The 20,251-nt window shown below is 36.2% G+C and overlaps 1 long non-coding RNA gene across 1 annotated transcript; it reads right to left on the bottom strand.

Moving 5' to 3' along the window:
- Positions 1-6,632: 6,632 nt before the first annotated feature.
- On the bottom strand, positions 6,633-20,014 carry LOC134757987 (uncharacterized). Its single transcript, XR_010132675.1, has 4 exons — positions 19,895-20,014; positions 19,399-19,517; positions 12,135-12,196; positions 6,633-7,759 (listed from the first exon to the last, which is right to left on the bottom strand). It is a non-coding gene; the product is annotated as an uncharacterized lncRNA (long non-coding RNA).
- Between the last annotated feature and the right edge of the window lie 237 nt (positions 20,015-20,251).

The following is a 20,251-nucleotide window of genomic DNA, read 5'->3' on the forward strand; positions in this document are numbered from 1 at the left end:
TACAAGTAATCATTTACCCTCTGCTCTCTCTTCCAGATGTTCCTAATCATTCCTCATCTTCCTCCCTCCTGCCACACTGAACTTTTTAATGCGCAGCATACTGGAGAGAAAAAGAGTACTTTGGTCAGACAAGGAAACAGAGCTGAACATGGAAAAAAGAACCATATTCTAATTTTAAAGAAAGTGGCTCCGCAGAATCTTAGATTTTCCAAGCTGTGGGGCCTTTATTGTGCTAGGAAAAAAAAAGGGAAAATAATACACAAAACTGAATCTATTATATTTTCCCTTAATGGCAAATCTTGATAAAAGAAAATGGAACTTTAGAATGGAAGGAGCATCTGGGCTCATTTTCTAATGAAATGTCTTTACAAATGAGAAACCTAAGGGTCAGAGAGAAAATGTGACTTGCCCAAGCTCTCACAGCTTTCCATGACAGAAGTAGAATCTAAGTCTTGATGCTCATATTTTAATATAACTAAGTCAGGTAATAGCAGAGAACACTCAGAAAGAAACTTTAACAGTATGTCAATTTCTTGGACTATAATGTTGATGACTGTTTTAGGATTGATTATTTTAAAGATACAGAAATATTTTTTTCTGTCCTTTTTTTTGGCAACAACAGAGCGTGCTTTTTTCTCTCCCCATTATTCTGTGGGGAAATTTTGTGAAATTCTGTCCAGTAAAACTGACTGAGGCAGTCGGGAGAATGACCACTGCCTTCAAGTAGTAACAGAAGCAATAATCTCTGGTGAGAAGACAACTGGTTGCAGGCAAGTCTCACTGGTACTATGATAGGGGACCCAGATACATTAGAGAAAAGCAAATTAACATGACCCTCAGGTCTCTGGAGTCATATAAGACACTAAGTCTAAGTCATATAAGTCCCTTATAACTTCATAGTCATAAGGGACTTGAAGCCTATGTGAGTTCATTGTTATGCGATGGAGAGTGGAGCAATGGAGCAAGGAAGAATGAGTGGAAAACTGTTTGGTATTTAACTAATGTGCTCATAGAAAACCTGATAATTTTTGGCTAGTTCAAACTTGTGTCTGACCTGAAGCAACTGTTATTGCCTACTGACTAGAGTTCTTTGTGGAGGTTATATGATTCACTTGAAGTGTTTTCCAATACCAAATTGGTTAGCTAATTTAAATAAGGAACCAGATATGTTATTTCTTCCCCAGACTTTCAACAAAAGCTAATTTTCTTTCCTTCCTCCTATCCAAAACACAACTAATAAAATTGGAAATTCTTAATAATTTAGAGAAGCTCAGGAGAACCCCTTAGAAGTATAAAGTATCAATAGGACATAATCTGTGACTCATGGTTAAAATATGCTGAGTCAGTGTTCAGGGGCTCTGTGTGGCACCACTCCAACGACATCGTTTGTAACATTTTTGCACAAATGGAGCAAGACTATTAGTCTGGTTTGATGAAACACAAATCTGAAGAGATGGGATAATGAAGTAGTATCACAAATCAAGAAAGCCTGAACTATGTGAAAAACCTCGACCCACAGAAGAAAAATATGAAGAAAAACAAGTTAATCAGAAAAAATGAGAGCCATAATAAATTATCTAGTTTGGGGAGAATGCATAACATTCTCGAGTCCAGCAGGAGGGACATATGTCGTATTTATACCTTAGGATCACAAAAATGGCAGAATTGAATCATGGCAGCAAGGAGGACCTCAGATACCTATTCTTGAAATCTCCAGTAGATCCCTTGTTGGGTTCTTTATTTCCACCTTTCTCAATCATGTCTACATCTATTCCTCATCTGGAGTCAAAGTTAACTTGAGAAATATTCCCTGCCTTTTCATCTCCTGCCCACTCTTGAACCTTGATTCCCACCACTGCATTCTTGATTCCCTATGTTCAGCTCTTTGGCCTTCTTCCTCTTCCTAGAAGATGCAAAGACTATTCACACTTTGGGGCTTGTGCGCTTGCTATTGCTCTGTGTGGAATATTCTACCCTAAGGCATTTTTATGGTTTAATCCCTCTTGGAATTTGGCTCCAGCTTAAGTGTTACTTCTTTAGTGAGGCCTTTCCTGAGCATCTAATTTAATGTAATGGATATAACTCCTTACCCATAACTTTCTGTCATTTTATGGTAATTTGCTTTGTTTATAGAACCTGTAATTAGCTGAAATTATTTTGATTTTTTTATTATGTCCTCTGTCTCCTCTCTCTGTCATGTTCTCTGATATATTTTTCTTAACAAGAGCCTTACCTGACACATAGTAAGTACTCTTTATATATTTAATGTGAAAATCAAGTTACCTGACTAACCCTGAGGTTACTTTGCTAATAATTTCATCTCTTAATGAGTCCATAAATAACCAAAAGGAGTTGCTAATTTGAATTTAATTCTTAGCAACAAGGGAAAACTGACTGAGTCAACGGACGTGAAAGTAGCTTTGGAGAATGTGAACAATGTTCTTGGAATTTATAATAAAGCTGTGGAAAGCAATCCTGGGGGACAGCCAGATATCTACTCTTGACTTTAGGAAAGCAGGCCTCAAAAAGTGTAAGACAAATTAGGAATGACTACATGGCTAGAGATTCAAAAGAGAAGACTGCTTCAAGAGATGAAAGAATAACAATAACATTTTGATAATACAGTTACTGATTACATTTTTTAAAACAAACAGAAATTGGAACCCTAGGTACTGCCTGGGATGAGGTCATTTTTAAAAAGACATGTACAAAGGTCAGAATAAAGAGTGTATAGCCAAAAATAAAAATATGAGAGTTCCATAAACCATAAAAATATAAGAGTTCCATAAACCATAAACTCTTATAAAAATATAAGAGTTCCATAAACCATCAAGTTGAAAATAGGCTGTGGAAAACAAAATACAAAATACAGAACTTAAATGATTTTTTTAAAAATTAAAGTTTGCTCTTCCCACAGTGAAAAGAACATGTAGAATCAAATTTATTTGGGAGAGACAGTGTAACATTAGTATAACGCTAAACTCATTGTTTTCTTCCAACTTTTATATATAGAGAAAGATATTCATTCCAAAAAAAGAAGAAATATGGAGAAGAGGAAAATAAGGCACAAGATAAAATAAGACAAATTAATGGTGAGATCAATGTAGCCCAGAGTATTAAAACAACTTGAAGTAACAAAGTGTTTACATTGAATAACATTGAATAGCAAGGAGACAAAAAAGGAGCCTTATCTTAAAGTTCACAATGAATAAAATGAATTTTTGAAACTAGAGACCTATTAGTTTGTGTCTTTCATGATAAAGTTCTAAAGCATGTTATTAGGGCTAGATGGCGGTGTATTCCGTGAACTAGGAACATGGCATTATGTTAATATAAATAAATCCAAACAACTGTTAAATGGGTTTTCTTACACAAATAAGCTTGGAAAATGTTGGATTAATTGAAGTTAAAGAAGATTTTCCTTTATTTACTGCAAGATTCGTAGTTTATAACATGCAATCTGCACTGAGACTTTCCAAGAAAAGGCAGATCATATGTGGTGTTTTTAGAATCTCATGGAACTAGTATCTTAAAGAATATACTTTGGGAAACAGTATTCTGGTGACATGCTGCAGGGTTTTATACTTTCATATATTGTGCTCCACACTTTTGCTAATAACTTAAACAAGGACAAGATGGCCTGCTTATCACATCTACAGCCAACACAAAGCTAGGAGAGACAGTTAATATGATGGATGGCTAAATCAAGTTTAAAAAAATATTATGACAGGTTGGAATATTGGGCTGAAACTAACAAGATAATAGTCATCTCCAAAATTATCTCATATGTACAAGACAGGAGACACCTGGCTTAATAATAGTCATTTCTATCAACAAAATCTAGAGAGCTACAAACTCAGTATGAGCCAACAGTGTGTTGCCTTTGCAACAAAAACAATGTAGTAAAACTGTTATACTGGGATGTCTTAACAGAAGAAAAGGGCTTAAAGGAATTCCTAACTCCGTTGTCTTCAGTACTGGTCAGGGAACATTTGGAAGGTGGAGTGATGGAAATATGCTCAGTTGAAAGCTACTGCACCTATCATTATCCATTAAGACCTGCATTCGACATTAACTAAACTCTAAGTCAACCTTAATAGACACCTACTATAAAGAATAACTCTTAGCTGGGTACAGTGGCTGATGCTCGTAAGCCCAGCACTTTGTGAGGCTGAGGCATGCAGATCATGAGGTCAGGAGTTTGAGACCAGCCTGGCCAACATAGTGAGACCCCATGTCTACTAAAAATATAAAAATTAGCCAGGCATGGTGACAGGCACCTGTAATCCCGGCTACTCAGGAGGCTGAGGCTGGAGAATCATTTGAATCCGGGAGGCAAAGTTTGCAGTGAGCTACGACCATTCCATTGCACTCCAGCCTGGGCAACAGAGAGACACCCCATCTCAAAAAAGAAAGAAAGAAAAAAGAACAACCCTTAAATATGGAGCTAAAATAATGCATATAATGTTTTCAAGAGGAATAAAAAATTGCTAATTCACATTAAAAACTGATTTTACTCAAGAGGAAAAGAAAACATAAAGAATAAAATACCAGAAGTCATCATCAGTCCTAAATAATGTTTCTACTTATTGATCACCCCACATGTACACATATTGCTTCTAATCCTCAGAAAAACTCTGCAAGGTAGATATTATTAATCCCTATTAACAGATGAGGAACTGGGAATGTCGATGTAGTGCCAGCCAGTAAGTCGCTGAACCTGAGTACAAACTCAAATTTGTCTGACTCTTGTGCTCGTGATATTTCCTCTACAGCACTCAATCTTCTGCTAGGGAAAGGAAGGCAGACTTGGTCAGATTGACCTTTTCCATGCATCAATCTCTATTTTATAATAGAAAAAAATCACAGAATGTAAATTCCTCAAGGAAAATGACCCTACTTTATACCATTCCTACCCACTCCCACTGCTACCAGTATAGCAATAGTATAGTATATAGTAAGCAATTTAATCCAATTCAAAAAACATTGATTCATTCAGCAAATATTTATGAAAAGTCTACCATGTGCAGGCACTATTGTTGGCCATGAAGGTTCAACAATGAAAAAAAAATGCAAATTCCCAGACCTCATGAAGCTGATTTTATAACAGGAGAAATTACAATGCCATGAGAAGCATATGAAAGATATGTTTATTCTTGGCCACTTCATAAAAATTATTTAAAATTGCCCATTAAATAATTGTTTTTAGGACTGTGGATTAATTTCTATTGCTGTGTGACAATTGGCCACAATCTGTAAAACAACACTTATTTATAATCTCACCATTTCCATGGGTCAGGAATCTAGCACCACGCAGCTGAGTTCTCTGCTCAGAATCTCACATAGCTGAAATCAAGGTGTTGCCTTGGGATGCTGCCTCACCTGAAGCTTGTGGTTCTTTTCCAGGCTCATTCAGAGTGTTGCCAGAATTCAGTTCGGAGACCGTAACACTGAAGTCCCTGTGTTCTTGACTGATGTCTAGGAGGCCCCTTCTTGATTAATGTGAAGGAGCTCCTAGAGGATATCTGCCATTCCCCAACATGCTGGCTCTCTCTCAACATGGCAGGTGCCCATTCAGGGCTAATAAGTAAAGGTCTCTGCTGCTTCTAATTTCTGACTTCTGTCCTTGACCTCTAGATTCAAATTTATAGGACTCAGGTGATCAGGTCAGACCCACCCAGATCATCTCTGTTTTGATTAACTCAAAGTCAGTTGATCAGTAAATTTAAGTGCGTCTACAAAATCTTCAGTAATTAAAATCAAAGTTTACAGTGATTAAACTCCATCATTAAAATTAGTAATCTTAATTATCTCTTCAGAAATCTATTTTGCCATATAATATAACACAATCAGAGGAGTGATAGCTCATCATATTTTCATCCATCCATGCTCAAGGGAAGGAGATTACACAAGCACGAGTCATTTGGGGGTCATCTTAGAATTCTGCCAATCACAGGCTGTAAAGGAGTTTGAGAATTCATTTCTTCCAATTTCTTGCTTTATATTTTTCATTCATTAATTCACTCATTTAATATATATTTACTGAACACAATTACATGTGTCCTATGTGAAGAGATGCAGTTAAGTAAGTAAGACAGAAGTCATTGCTCTCAAGGCCCTAAAAGTCTAAAATAATTCAATAAATTGGGCCGGGTGCGGTGGCTCACTCCTGTAATCCCAGCACTTTGGGAGGCTGAGGTGGGTGGATCACTTGAGGTCAGGAGTTTGAGACCAGCCTGGCCAATGCAGTGAAGCCCTCTCTCTACTAAATATATATATATATATTAGCCAGGTGGTTTGATGACATGCACCTGTAATCTGAGCTACTCAGGAAACTGAGGAAGGAGAATCGCTTGAACCTGGGAGGCAGAGGTTGCAGTGAGCCAAGATCATACTGCTGCATCTAGCCTGGGTGGCAGAGCAAGAGTCTGTCTCTAATAATAATAATAATAATTCAATGAATAATAATAATTCAATTAATAATAGTAAAATAAAACAGTATGATAACAGCAATAAAAGTATGTGAACATATAGATTTGGCACAGAGGGAGGGATCAATCATCTAGAAGGGCCAGAGAGCATTGTGATATGATGCAGTAACTACATATTAGTAAGTGGACTCAAACCCTTCTGAATAAATAACCTTTATTTTGAGAGTTTCATGGAAGGACTTACCACGATGACACATTCTCTCTTACTAGTATTAGCTTGTTGTCATTAACAACTATGAATACTAAAATTTCCCACTTCTTCTGAGGTGTACCTTACAAGGTGCAGCTCCCCACTCCAAGGGCTAATCAATTTCCAGGTACGTCTGTAAAGTGAAATTGATGAGTCTATGGAGAGGTCTTTATCCATCCATGAATGGAGTCAGAAAGGTCTCATTTTCTGTTAACAATAACACTATCTACTTGCTTTATTACTTTCTTCCATATGTAGGTTGGAAATACAGGTTAAGTCATACCACTAGTAAATCTGTAGCAAGATCTCACAGGGGAATAAAAAACAGTGAATGCATTCATTTCTTGGCTTACATATGGGGGAAGTACATGAATGCCTGGACTCCAAAGGGACAACTTTATACAGTTCTGTTTGTAGTTACATATGGTCTGTATAAACAGATGAAGGGTCTTTGGCTTCCTTTAGACCAAGAAGGGTAGTGAGATTCTAGCAGCCAGAAACAAAACACTGAAGGCTGGCTACAAACAAGTTTGATCAATGGTCTGAGAGCTTCAATTCGCCATTCTATTTCCTTAGCAAGCACTTCATCTTGTGCCAGCCACTGCTGTGCATGACGTTTGATTTTAGGGACTGGCTATTCATCATCTTTTGGTTTTCTCTCCAGGCATGAGGGTGCCAATAAGGCTGCTTATTGCCTCAGGATAGCAGGTGGCAATGTTGGCAGTTAAACAGTCAGCGAGACGTCAATCTTACTTTTATTGCTCTGTTCCAGAAAAACATAGAACTGAATGAAAGCACATTTCCCCACCTCTCAAGTTTTCTAAACTGTTACATTATTTGGAAAAAAGAAAAGCTTTGCAACATAGAAGTTTCTTTTAGTTCAGAGATTCTACTTGATATTTATTTCAAGAATAAATGAATGAATTCTTCATAGATTCTGCCGAATATATCAAGGAAGATTTATCTTTTTCTGTAAAAGCAAATAAGGACGTTGTCTTTTGTAGTAAGATTTTGAGTGATTTACTGTCTCATGAGTTGATCCATGCATGTCGTCTGCAAGGTTTCATATCATCCCAGACTAAAACGAAACATGATGAGAACAGTGTTAATTCTATGCCTAGATCCTCTCAGAATCCCTTTGTGGTTTCTTTTTGTGCTCCCACCCCTTAACTCCTCCATGCAGTCCTCCCAAAGGTTTACTCCCACACTTTGCTTCAGAGGACTGTCGATGAGCAACTGGAGCTGCTCTTCCCAGAGATGCAGCATGCTGGGAGATATTGTTCCAAGGGTAGCTCACAGTTTATGACATCAGCTCTGTGTTGTAATTTCTGTTCTACCCTACCTTAGACAACGGCTGAGGTTGAGACATGGCTTGGCTTCTTCCCTTCTATTTTCTCTCATTAGCTTCTATTAGAAGAACTTCCTTAACAAATCTACTCATTCAGATAAGTATTTAAAGAGATCCCTCTAGCTGTGACATGCAGAAGAGAGAGTTGGCCAAGATTACATGAAAATAAGACTGGCCTTCGAAATATTGAGCATATCATACTTCTTTGGGTAGAAACACTTCGCGGTGGAGGGGGGAGCAGGCAGTCCCACCTTCAGTCAGAGCAGAAACTCCTTCTAAAGCACGCATTACAGAGAATCATTCAGCTTAAGCTTGAAGATCTGGAAGCTCATTCTCTTACAGAACAGTTTTTTTTTAAATATAGTCACACCTGTTATAAACATCTTCCTATAATAGGCTTAAATGAGTCTCCCATGAGTTTTGCCCGTTGCTCCCAGTTCTGCTGTCTATAATCTCACAGATGAAAACTGATCCTTCTTCCATGTGTGTAATGGTTAATTTTATGTGTCCATGTACCCCTTGAACTTAAAATAGAATTTGAAGGAAGAAAAAAAACAGAAAAAAGAAAGTGCTACTCCCCGAAATAGATTGTTCCCATACCAACAAATTGATGCCTGAATTCTCTCGAGTGTACACTATTGTATACCAGAATCACTATGCACAAACATAAGAAAGGACCTATCCCAAAAGTATTTCTGGAAAAGTTTAATATCTGCCTCCAACAAATACTTGGCTGTGTGGTTAAGGGTCAGCATCAATGTCACTGCATTACAGTGAATGTAATGCAGGGAGCCTTCTTCACGAGCTGCACTGGGGAGAAGCTTGGTGATGATCTTCCCCCAAAACTGAAGCAACACAAATCAAAACCCACACACAACTTTAAAGACACCAGCCCCAGGATAGCAGTACTTAGGATCACTGCCCCTGAGATTACAAATCCAGCTGGCAAAATGATCCTTGAAAGTCACTTACATGCAATAAATACATAAGATCATGAAAAAATAAATTATGTGTCAACTTTACTGGGCCACAGGGTGCCCAGACATTTGGTCATACATTATTCTGAGTGTGTCTTTGAAGGTGTTTCTGGGTGAGATTAATATTTAAAAGAATGAATAGAGTGAGTAAAGCAGATAACCCTTCCTAATGTGAGTGGATCTCATTCGATCAATTGAAGACCTGAATAGAACAAAAAACTGAGTAAATGAGAATTCCTTAAACCCTGATTGCTTGGAATATTGGTCTTTTTCCACCTTCACCTCAAACTGAAACCCAGCTCTTCTTGGGTCTAGAGCCTGCCAGTTTTTGAACTGGAGCTACATCATTAGCTCTCAGGTCTCCAGTTTGCCAAGTGCAATAATGCATATACTACATATACACATACATGCATACACACGTACACACACAAACACAATTGATTCTGTTTCTCTGCAGAACCTTGACTAATACAACAACCCTTAGGTAGGAATATCCCTATGTAGTCTAATTTAACATCTACTGATATCTCAAATATATTTCATCCCCCTTGCCCAGCAGAAATCTTTGGCACTCATAAGTACAAATGAATAACATGAGAAAATAGTACATTAATTAAAGAATAACTTTTGTTTTACTCTTATCCTAAATTTTATCACCTTTTGAAATAGAAGACACCTGACTAAAGCTCTAAAGAGGTTGGGTGACCTTGAGGAAGTCATACCATCTATCTAGGGCTGCCGCTTTTTCTTCTATATCAAAAGAGCTTTGAGTGGGTGAGATACAGGGAAGTATATTTTAATTTGGGAAGTAGAAGTCTTGATAAGAGAATTAATACAGGAAGTTGGGGTCTGGTAGAGTCTCATAATTGAGGCTTCTATAAATTCTGGAGTGGCATGAGGTGTTTGAGATAAGGAAGGGTGCAAGAGGGTGGAAAAAGACTTCTGGTCTTCTTTTTTTTTTTTCTCAGCCCAACATAAAAAGCTGAGCATAAAAAGAAATTTCCACTGATTATTTTCACTGATGCCTAGTTTACACATACTTCTAAAACAAATTACTAAATTTAATATCTTTGTCTGTGTATTTTAGACATAAACTATTGTCTTTGATCACTTTTTATGTGGTGAATCCAGCTGTTAAGAACAGAATCAACAGAGTGTTTCTTGGCTACAAAACAATTGCTAAATCATATGTTAATATCTGACTTGGTTGCCAACTCTAGGATAAAATTCTCTAAGAGTATAAGTCAAGGAAATAAAACCTCATGGCCTTCAATTACGATCATTCCTGTAGGCCAGGCTTTTAAAGCTATGGAATAGAAAGATTGCACATGACTAAAACTTGCAAAGAAGTTTTGTGTTTTAGCAATAGTTATTTCGTGGGAAAAATTAATATCTCCTTGAGAAGATTACTTTCATCTTTTTAAAATCTTGGCCATTTCTCTTTATGTATTTCTCAAAAATTAGTGGGTTAATTAAAAAGATTTGGAAAATGATAACAAGCACTGAGCTATTGGAAGATCTACACATCTTAACTGGATTCATTTACTTAACTAACACCACTCTACATTTGATAGTAGTTTTCCTTTGGCTACACACCAATAGTATTTCTAACATCAGTCAACTTTATTTATACACAAACTCTCTGAAGAGAATGTGTATCATTTCAAATGTATGGCTTGAAATTATTTTAATAATCTTCTATCATACCAAATTATTATTTAAATCTTATCCTAGATTTCCTCATATTTTACTTTATTTATTTTTATATATATTTTTTTTATTATACTTTAAGTTCTAGGGTACATGTGCAAAACCTGCAGGTTTGTTACATATGTATACATGTGCCATGTTGGTGTGCTGCACCCATTAACTCGTCATTTACATTAGGTACATCTCCTAATGCTATCCCTCCCCCCTCACCCCACCCCACAACAAGCCCTGGTGTGTGATGTTCCCCTTCCTGTGTCCAAGTGTTCTTATTGTTCAATTCCCACCTATGAGTGAGAACATGCAGTGTTTGGTTTTTTTGTCCTTGCGATAGTTTGCTGAGAATGATGGTTTCCGGCTTCATCCATGTCCCTACAAAGGACATGAACTCACCATTTTTTATGGCTGCATAGTATTCCACGATGTATATGTGCCACATTTTCTTAATCCAGTCTATCATTGTTGGACATTTGGGTTGGTTCCAAGTCTTTGCTATTGTGAGTAGTGCCGCAATTTAGTTCTTGGACTTCAGCCCATTCTTCTGAGCTTTAGAAAGGTGTCTTTTATTTTAAAAGATGATGTTATAGGCATGGGCAAGGACTTCATGTCTAAAACATCATCTTTTAAAATAAAAGACACCTTTCTAAAGCTCAGAAGAATGGGTTGAAGTCCAAGAACTAAATTAAGTCTGGGTGACCTTGAGGAATTCATAATACCTCTTTAGGATTGCTGCTATTCCTTTTATGTCAAAATAGGCTTTAAAATATAAGATCTCTGAAATCACTCTCAACCAGATGATTCTACAATTAAAATAGGTTCTGTCAGTAGAAGTTATGTGTATACTCTTATTTAGCAGTATTTACTTTTTAAAAACTTAAATTTAAAAAGTATAAGCATTTTCTTTTACCTATTCACAATAGCAAAGACATAGAATCTACCTAAATTCCCATTGGTAGTAGACTGGATTAAAAAATGTGGTACATATATACCATCGAATACTGTGCAGCCATAAAAAGGAACAAGATCATGTCCTTTGCAGCAACATGAATGGAATTAGAGGCCATTATCCTAAGCAAATTAACATGGAACAGAAAACCAAACACTGCATATTCTCATATGTAAGTGGGAGCTAAACATTAATATATATGGGCACAAAGCAGAGAACAACAGACAGTGGTGCCTACTTGAGGGTGGAGGGAGGGAGGAGGGTGAGGTTTAAAAAATGACCTATCAGGCACTATGCTTATTACCTGGGTGATGAATAATCTGTACACCAAAGCCCCATGACACACTGTTGACCTATATAACAAACCTGCATGTGTATCCCTGAGCCTAAAATAAAAGTTTAAAAAAAGAGAAAACATCATGCTGAATGAAATAAGCCAGACACAGAAAGCTAAATATTGTATGATTCCACTTACATGAGGTTACCCAGAGTATTCAAATTCACAGAGATAGAAAGTAGAGTGATGGTTGCCATGGGCTGGAAGACAAGAGAAAATGGGGAGCTGCTGTTTAATGGAGACAGGGTTTCATTTTGGAAGATGAAAAGAGTCCTAGAGATCGGCTGCACAATGTAAACGTATTTAACATTACTGAGCTCTATGCCTAAAAATTATTAAGATGGTGAATTTTACATTACATATTTTACAATTTTACATTAAAATTAAAAATATATTTAATACATGAAAAATAGAAATACACAGAATGAAGCAAAAAAGCAAGCATTATTTTCATAAATACTGAACAAGTTGGTCTAAGTGAGAAATAAATTTTTAAAAAATGGAATGTATATTCCTTGGCATAATAGCCATAGCATATTAACTTTACAGTTGGTAGCTTATAAAGTTGTGGGAAATGTCAGATGTGGGGTAGGAAAGACATCTTCCCTTCTTCACACAGTGTTCTGCCTCTAAAATTTAGTAGGCTCAGCCTCACACATTCCGGAGATCTTAAGTTAAAGCAGAGTTTATCTCCCCATTTCAGATTCCCTATGAATACTGGGCTCACATCCTAGTTCGAGTGGGAAATTAGAGCTTTTTGTTGAATTGTAAATGAAACTGTGTGGTTTCAACTGATAAGGAGGATGACTGCCAGGCCACTGGCACACCCACACAGTGTCCAGAATTTGCTATGTATTTGCAGCAAAGGCACCAATAATTATCCAGGGAATGCTCCTGGAAAGCACATGGTGATTTCTCTTCTCTTACAAACATCAGACCCGATGAAGACTACAGTAGGGCTTTTATTTGAGTGTACACATGTAAAAGAACAGAAAGAATCGGCATACGCTGAGAAAACAAGGGTATTTGAGCATGAATTCCTCATACCAAATTAATCTCTTTTATCTTTTCTTTTGGTTTCTAACATCCTGAGCATAAATATATATGTCTTATATATTTATTGAACAACCATATTTGGAGTGGCTACTGAGTCTATTTTAATGCAGAAGACGCAAAGACGTATGTTACAAACAATGCCTTTAAAGAGACAATTTGAAGAGAGGAATGTAAAGGTCATTTGGCACAAATGCAGCATTTCAAGTATGTATTAAGCGCAGTGATCACACAGAACCGCTGAGGTAACGACGGCCACACATACAAAGGCATGTAGGACTAGAAAAGCCATGTCTTTTGGGCAACTGAAGAAAGTAGTTTGGAGCTGAAGGCATGAGAGGAAGCTAGCAAGGAAAATTGGAAAAGTAGGCAGGTATTAGGCAGCTATAACTGATTTCAAGCCAATTTATGACACAGACATATATTGTTATTGGATGTCAACAGCAGAAATGGATATCAAACAAAAACACTTTTATTCTCCAAAATTATTGGTGACAAGTTTATCTGTTTTGTGGTAAAGTTATATACTTAAGTTTTCTACTTATACAAAGTGAATCATTCAGACTCTGCAAGAAACCAAACCAAAACAAACAAATATAACTTAAACCCAAATTCATCAATTCCATTCATTCTTCTACTCAAGGACATGTTATAGCATGAGCATAATGTAAGTCTGAACTCTGCTATTTGCCCTGTTGGTCTCAGTTCCAGAGCATCTCTCATACAGTGAGTATTTCTCCTTATTTATTTTATTATTATTATTATTTTTTGAGACAGAGTCTTGCTCTGTCGGCTAGGCTGGAGTGCAGTGGCATGATCTCGACTCACTGCAACCTCCATCTCCCAGGCTCAAGCAATTCTCCTGCCTCAGCCTCCTAAGTAGCTGGGATTACAGGCGTGTGCCACCATGACCGGCTAATTTTTGTATTTTTAGTACAGATGGGGTTTCACCATGTTGGCCAGTCTGGTCTCGAAACCCTGACCTCAGGTAATCCACCCGCCTCAGTATCCCAAAGTGCTGGGATTATAGGCGTGAACTTCTCCTTATTAATTAAGATTGTGAGATAAAGCATATCCTTATCAGATTCACTATTTCTCCTTACTAGATTTGGATTTTATTTAAAAAATATATGTATGTATCTATATATACACACACACACACACACATATATATATATAAAGCAATTCTACACAGTCTAAATGCAAATCAACTGCCTGATGCTTAACCAAATATAAATATATAAATATATGAATATACAAATAAAACAAATGTAAGTAACATTCCTATGCTGGAGAAAAAGTAATGAGCTGTGTTAGACTACTTGAGAGGTGCTAATTTGATCGCCAGTAGGCACCTTCTGAAGAGACTTAGAATAATTCTGATTTTATACTAATTTTATCATCTGCATGTGGCTTTGTATCCTAAGTTGGATAAAATACATAACTCCATGGTGTACTTATGTTCTTTTTTAAAAAAATTTAGTAATTTAAACTAATTTTGAGAAATATGCAAATGAGTCAATGATGCAATAATTTTATCAATATGAAGCCTCATATTTCACATTAATGAAGATTTATAATCCTGGTGATATCCCTTTCCTAAAAACCATCACCATATTGTCATCCTTATCATCATCAGGCATGCATTTTTCAAGAGGAAAACAATAGAATAATAGCAAAACTTGAAGAGACAGTGTCTGCTTTGTAATATTTTAAGTTATTTGATCTTGGTGAACTGTGTCCTTCCTGCCATCCTGACTGTGGCCTGTTTTATGCTTTCCTCCAAATTCCTCACCTGCTTAGCAAATGTGTCCAATCTTTTAAGGAAAGACTTTGTAGTTTATCCAGGCACATGCCATTCTGTTGAGGTTGGGGGTGGGGATCCTCAACATTTATGTTTTAGAGATGACAGGATAATTTTGATAAATATTTTCAAAATTTTTACAGTGATACACTTTTGTGGAAAATCCTGTCACAGCTGGGAAAACCAGTTGAGTATCAAGCATACTGACATTATCAAATCATCTTATTTTTTTAGCCCAGATAAATGCTTGATGGATACCGTGGCTCTGCATATCTTGAATCTTTCATGTAGAAGGCAGAGTCTGGGTGTGGAAAGATCATGGTAGGGAGAATTCGGAGGAATGGAATGTGGTAAGGAAATTTATTGGAATATGGGAACAGACCAGAGCTAAATTGAAAGTAGTCAGCCAGCACCCAGGCCAAGAATACAAGCTTCTCTAGAACAGGAATGTTGGCTGTTCTCTTGTGGCTCATCTGGGCTATGGATTCTCACAGTGTGTGTGAAATACCACAGATGTGGGAAAAAAATAATGTATGTTGATATTTGAATCTACTATCCACTGAGCACTCTGTTGTGATAGGTATTAGGTGGAAGATACTCTGCTACCACAAAGCATCATTATTTCATCTTATAAATGTCTAAACCAAGCATGATTTTTAATAAGAGATAAAATGTGGAGTTTTGCTTTTCCAGAATAGTTAGGCAGTATACCACATGACTTACAAGGGAGGAATAAATTAGGAGAGATGTGAAAAACAAGAGTTCCTACAAAATATAAACAAATGATACCTGTGTTGCAGTGCCAAAAAATTAAACTTTTAAAAGTATATATATACTTTATATATACTTTTATAATATATACATTATATATATGTATGTATATGTGTGTGTGTGTGTGTGTGTGTGTGTGTGTGTGTATGTATACATATAAACAAATGAATTACCATGGAGAAAATCCCAAAGATGAAGCATTTTTCTCCACGACTGGTCCTTTCAGGTATTTAAGAGAATCAATAAGTGGGAATCTTGAACTTAATTCAATTTTAAGGAGAAATAAAATTTGAACTTGGAAACAAAGATGAACTATTCAGGCAAGGGAACAAGCATGATCAGAGGCAAGAAGTGAGGCTCCTTATGCTGTATTTTGGTGTCAATTGGAAGACTGATGTAGCCTAAATAGAAAGGTTATGTTGAAGACAAGAAGGAAGCATTAGATTCAGGGCAGGATGTAGAAGGCTGGGAATGCCAGTTTCAAGAAATTATTATAAAAATAAAATTTAAAACTGTTACTCATAGAGATTTCACAGGATACTTTATAATTTTATAACATCATTTTATTTTTTAGGGTTGTTTTGCAGGCAGTAGTATATGGTCTTGCTCTGTCACCCAGGCTGGAGTGCAGTGACATGAACACGGCTCACTTCAGCTCGACCTTCTGGGTCCAAGCAATCCTCCTTCCTCAGTCGCCCATGTAGCTGAGACCATAGGCACACGCCACCACACTTGGCTAATTTTTTTGTTAGAGACAAATCTCACTTTGTTGCCCAGTCTGGTCTTGAACTCCTGGGCTCAAGCAATCCTCCCACTTTGGCCTCACAAAGTGCTGAGATTACAAGTGTGAGCCACTGCACCCAGCTTAATATAAATTTTTTATAAAGCAAATATTATAAACCATGAAGAAAATGCAACTAAGTCAAAATGTAAAACTTCCTTATGATAAAATTAAAAGATGATGGATGGTACAGTACTTTGGAAGATAATTTGGCAGCTTCTTATAAAACTAAACATACTTACCCAAAGATCCAGCAATAATTCTTCTTGATATTTACCTTAAACTCGTGTCATGAAGAAAAAAGAAACAAAAAAACCTGGATATGAATATTTAAAGCAGCTTTTATGATAATTACCAAAATGTCCTTCAATAGGTGAATGGATTAAAAAAAACGTGGTACATCTGTAAAATGGAATATTATTCAGCAATACAAAGAAATAAGCTAATAAGCCACAAAAAGACATGGATGAACCTTAAATGCACATTGCTAAGTGAAAGACGCCTGTCTGAAAAGTCTGCATGATATGTGATTTCAACAATATGGCATTCTGGAAAAAGGCAAAACTATGGAAAGAGTAAAAAGATCAGTAACTGCCAAGGGTTTGGAGAGAGGTAGGGAAGGACAAATAAGAGCACAGAGGACTTCTGGCTAGTGAAACTGTTCTGCATAATACTGCAATTGCAGATACATCTTATTATACATTTTTCAAAATCCATAGAAAGTACAACATAAAGAGTGATTCTTAATGTAAACTATGGACTTTAGTCAATAATAATGTATCCACATCGGTTCATCAACCATAATAAATATACCACACTAATGCCACATGTTAATAACAAAGAAAACTTGAGTAGAGGATAGGTTGAGAGGGTATAGGGGAGCTCTCTGTTTTTATGTAAGCCTAAAACAGCTAAATAATCCATTGATTAAAAAAAGGACAATAGGATAAAGATGTCTGCAACATATACAGCAAGAAATTAGTGGATGGAATATATAAACAAGCTCCTCAAATCAATAAGAAAAAGACAATGCAATAGAAAATGAGCAAAGGAAATTAACCAGGAAATACACAGAAAAATTCTGAATAGCAAGTAAATATGTACTTGCTGAAGAAAATGCTGAATTTCAAGTAAATATATGCAGCATTCAACAAAATATTTATGGAGTCTTTCTGAGATAGGCACTGTTCTAGGTGCTTGGGATACATGAGGGAACTAAATATGGAGGCGTGTTTGTATGGAGGTAAAATTATTGCAAGTATGACATCATTTGGGCAAACATTAAATATCGGATTTTAGCAACTCTTGGCAAAGATTTAGAAGAACAGAATATTCTATGCCTTAATGGTAGAAGTAAAAAGTAGTTCAAAATTAAAACAAACAAACAAACAAACAAACAAACAAAAAATCAGAATCTTGATAGTATCTTGTAGTATTAAACAGGCAAGGCCTATTACCCAAAAATTACACTTATGAGTATACAACCTAAAAGGACTCTTACACAAGTACACAAGTAAATATAACAATAATGTTTATCACAGCATTGTTGTAATATTTTAAGAATTGGAAGCAATCAGAGAGTTGAAAAATATGAGGTATATACAAAGGAAGGAATACTGTCAAGTAGATAAAAGAAATTTAGCAGATTTTAATATATCAACATGGCTAGATCTCAAACCACAAGTTTAAGGAGAAAAACAATCAACTGGCAGAATATAGAGCATGCAATAAATTATATTAATAAAATTACAAATAACATAATATGCATATTTAAATAGATTAGACTATTACAGGTATAATATTTGTTGCTTTTAGGGAGAGCAGAGGGGAATGGTTAGGGGGAATAAAAGCAACTTTAACTTTATCTCTAATATTTTATTTACTTTATGCAGAATTGATAAAATAAATATGGCAAAATGTTAACATTAGTTTCAATGAATAGGCATAGCTGTCATATATTTTTTGTATTTTTCTGTAATTTAAAAAAGATCTGTAAATATAAAAGAAATTGTAAGAAGTATAAGTGAATTTTTTACAGCTCTACTCCAAGACAAGCAAATAGTTGTATATATCTATCAGGATTTCTGAGCTAATAAGACTTAACATAACCACTTCCAACCTTTTATGAAAATTAAGGATGTACACACCAAAAAGGTAAAAGCTTCCAGAAACACAGTGACAATCTGGGCAGAATTTCCTTTAATTTTTAGACCAAAGGAATTGAAGGAAAAATTACAATCTGTGGAATGCTTAAAGCAGGGGAACTAGAAATAAAGCAAACCTACTCACCAGACAATAATTTAAAAATCCCCTTAGCTCTCCCTGTAGTCTGTTCATTGATCCAGGGAGGGAACAAAATACCTTACCAGACAGAAGAGCTGGCAGCTCTCTTCACTGTGATGCTAGTTTTTTGTGATGGCCAAATGCAGGCTCTCTCATCAGTATTTCTTGGTCTACAGCTCATCTATTGAGAGGACTCATTGACCGAGAAGCTGGGATGGGCAAGAAGTACTGAGCTGCCTTCCAGGTAGTGAAGTCTCCACATGTAAAGCATTATTGCAGATGTTCTCAATGTAGACATAAATCACCTGGGAGCCTGTGCATAATATAGGTTTCTAGGTCTTCCTCCTCCTCACACTAAAGATTGTGATGCAGGGTATCTGGGATTAGTCCCAAGGCTCTGCAATCTGGTGCTAACTGGCCCGTGACTACATTTTAGAAACCACCATCTAACTCCCAGCGAAAAGATCCCAAATAACAATGTGAACTTAAAACTTTAGGTTTTTTGTTCTTTTTGTTCTTTTATATGTTCTGAGTCCTTTTAGCCATATATTACACATTGAGAAAAGTTCCAAATCAGTCCAAGAAACTGAAAGACACTAGGTGTAGGACTGCAGTTCATAGTTATCACCTGTCTTTGGCTGTAGATCTTAGAAGAGAGTTTGACCACCATCCAACCAGAGAACATGCAGAGCCAAAAGCAGTTTGCTTACCTGGTCTGTTGATGAAAACTGGGTCTGGGTATATTTTTCCTTGTTTAAGGAGAAATAAACAGACAACAGCATGGGATCCATGAAAGACTATGATACCGCAAGTGAAAGGACAAATTTCCCTAGATAATGAAGAGAAGAATAAACTAAATACATCCCTGAAAATAACACATTATAGAAACAGAAAGAAAATTTTATAACATTTTGCAGTCCTCTTTAAAATATAAGAATATATTTTCATTTTAGCAGATGCAGAGAATCATCAGAGAAAAATATGAGATAATTTGACTGGAAGATGAGATGAAAAGGATAGAAGAAAGAGAAGAGAAGAGGGAAATAAAATAAGAGGTAGAAAGGAATAAAATAGAAAGGGCACAAAGTAAATCGGCAATTGAAGTTAAAACATGAAAACTCTCCTGTAATATATTTTGAACTTCAATTGATTCCAGTTGGTTTATGTGCTACTGGATAAATTCTGCAGCCCAGGAGGAAAGCTCACCCTTGAAGTATGCTCTCCTAACTTTATCTTTGGATTCCACTCCTCTGCCCGGTCCAGGTACTGTGTCTATCACCAAATAGCTTATCCCAGAGTTAAGCTGGAGTCTCATTTTTTTTTTATAAAAAGAATGCATTTTTCTGCTATTTTTATTTAGCACTTGAAAAAAAATCTAAACTATTTGCATGAAGCACTCTGCCAGTAAAAGCTCCTTGCCTATCTCTACAATATAGAGCCAAAAGAGCAATACCATGCCAACCACATTGACAAGTACTTGAGGAAGTATTTTTTTGCATGGTCGAAGCTCATACTAGAATGGCTTGTGTAATTCTGTTCAATTAAGAAAGACCAAAAAGCCAC

The sequence above is a fragment of the Gorilla gorilla genome, chromosome 2, assembly GCF_029281585.2.
Source record: "Gorilla gorilla gorilla isolate KB3781 chromosome 2, NHGRI_mGorGor1-v2.1_pri, whole genome shotgun sequence".
NCBI lineage: Eukaryota > Metazoa > Chordata > Mammalia > Primates > Hominidae > Gorilla > Gorilla gorilla.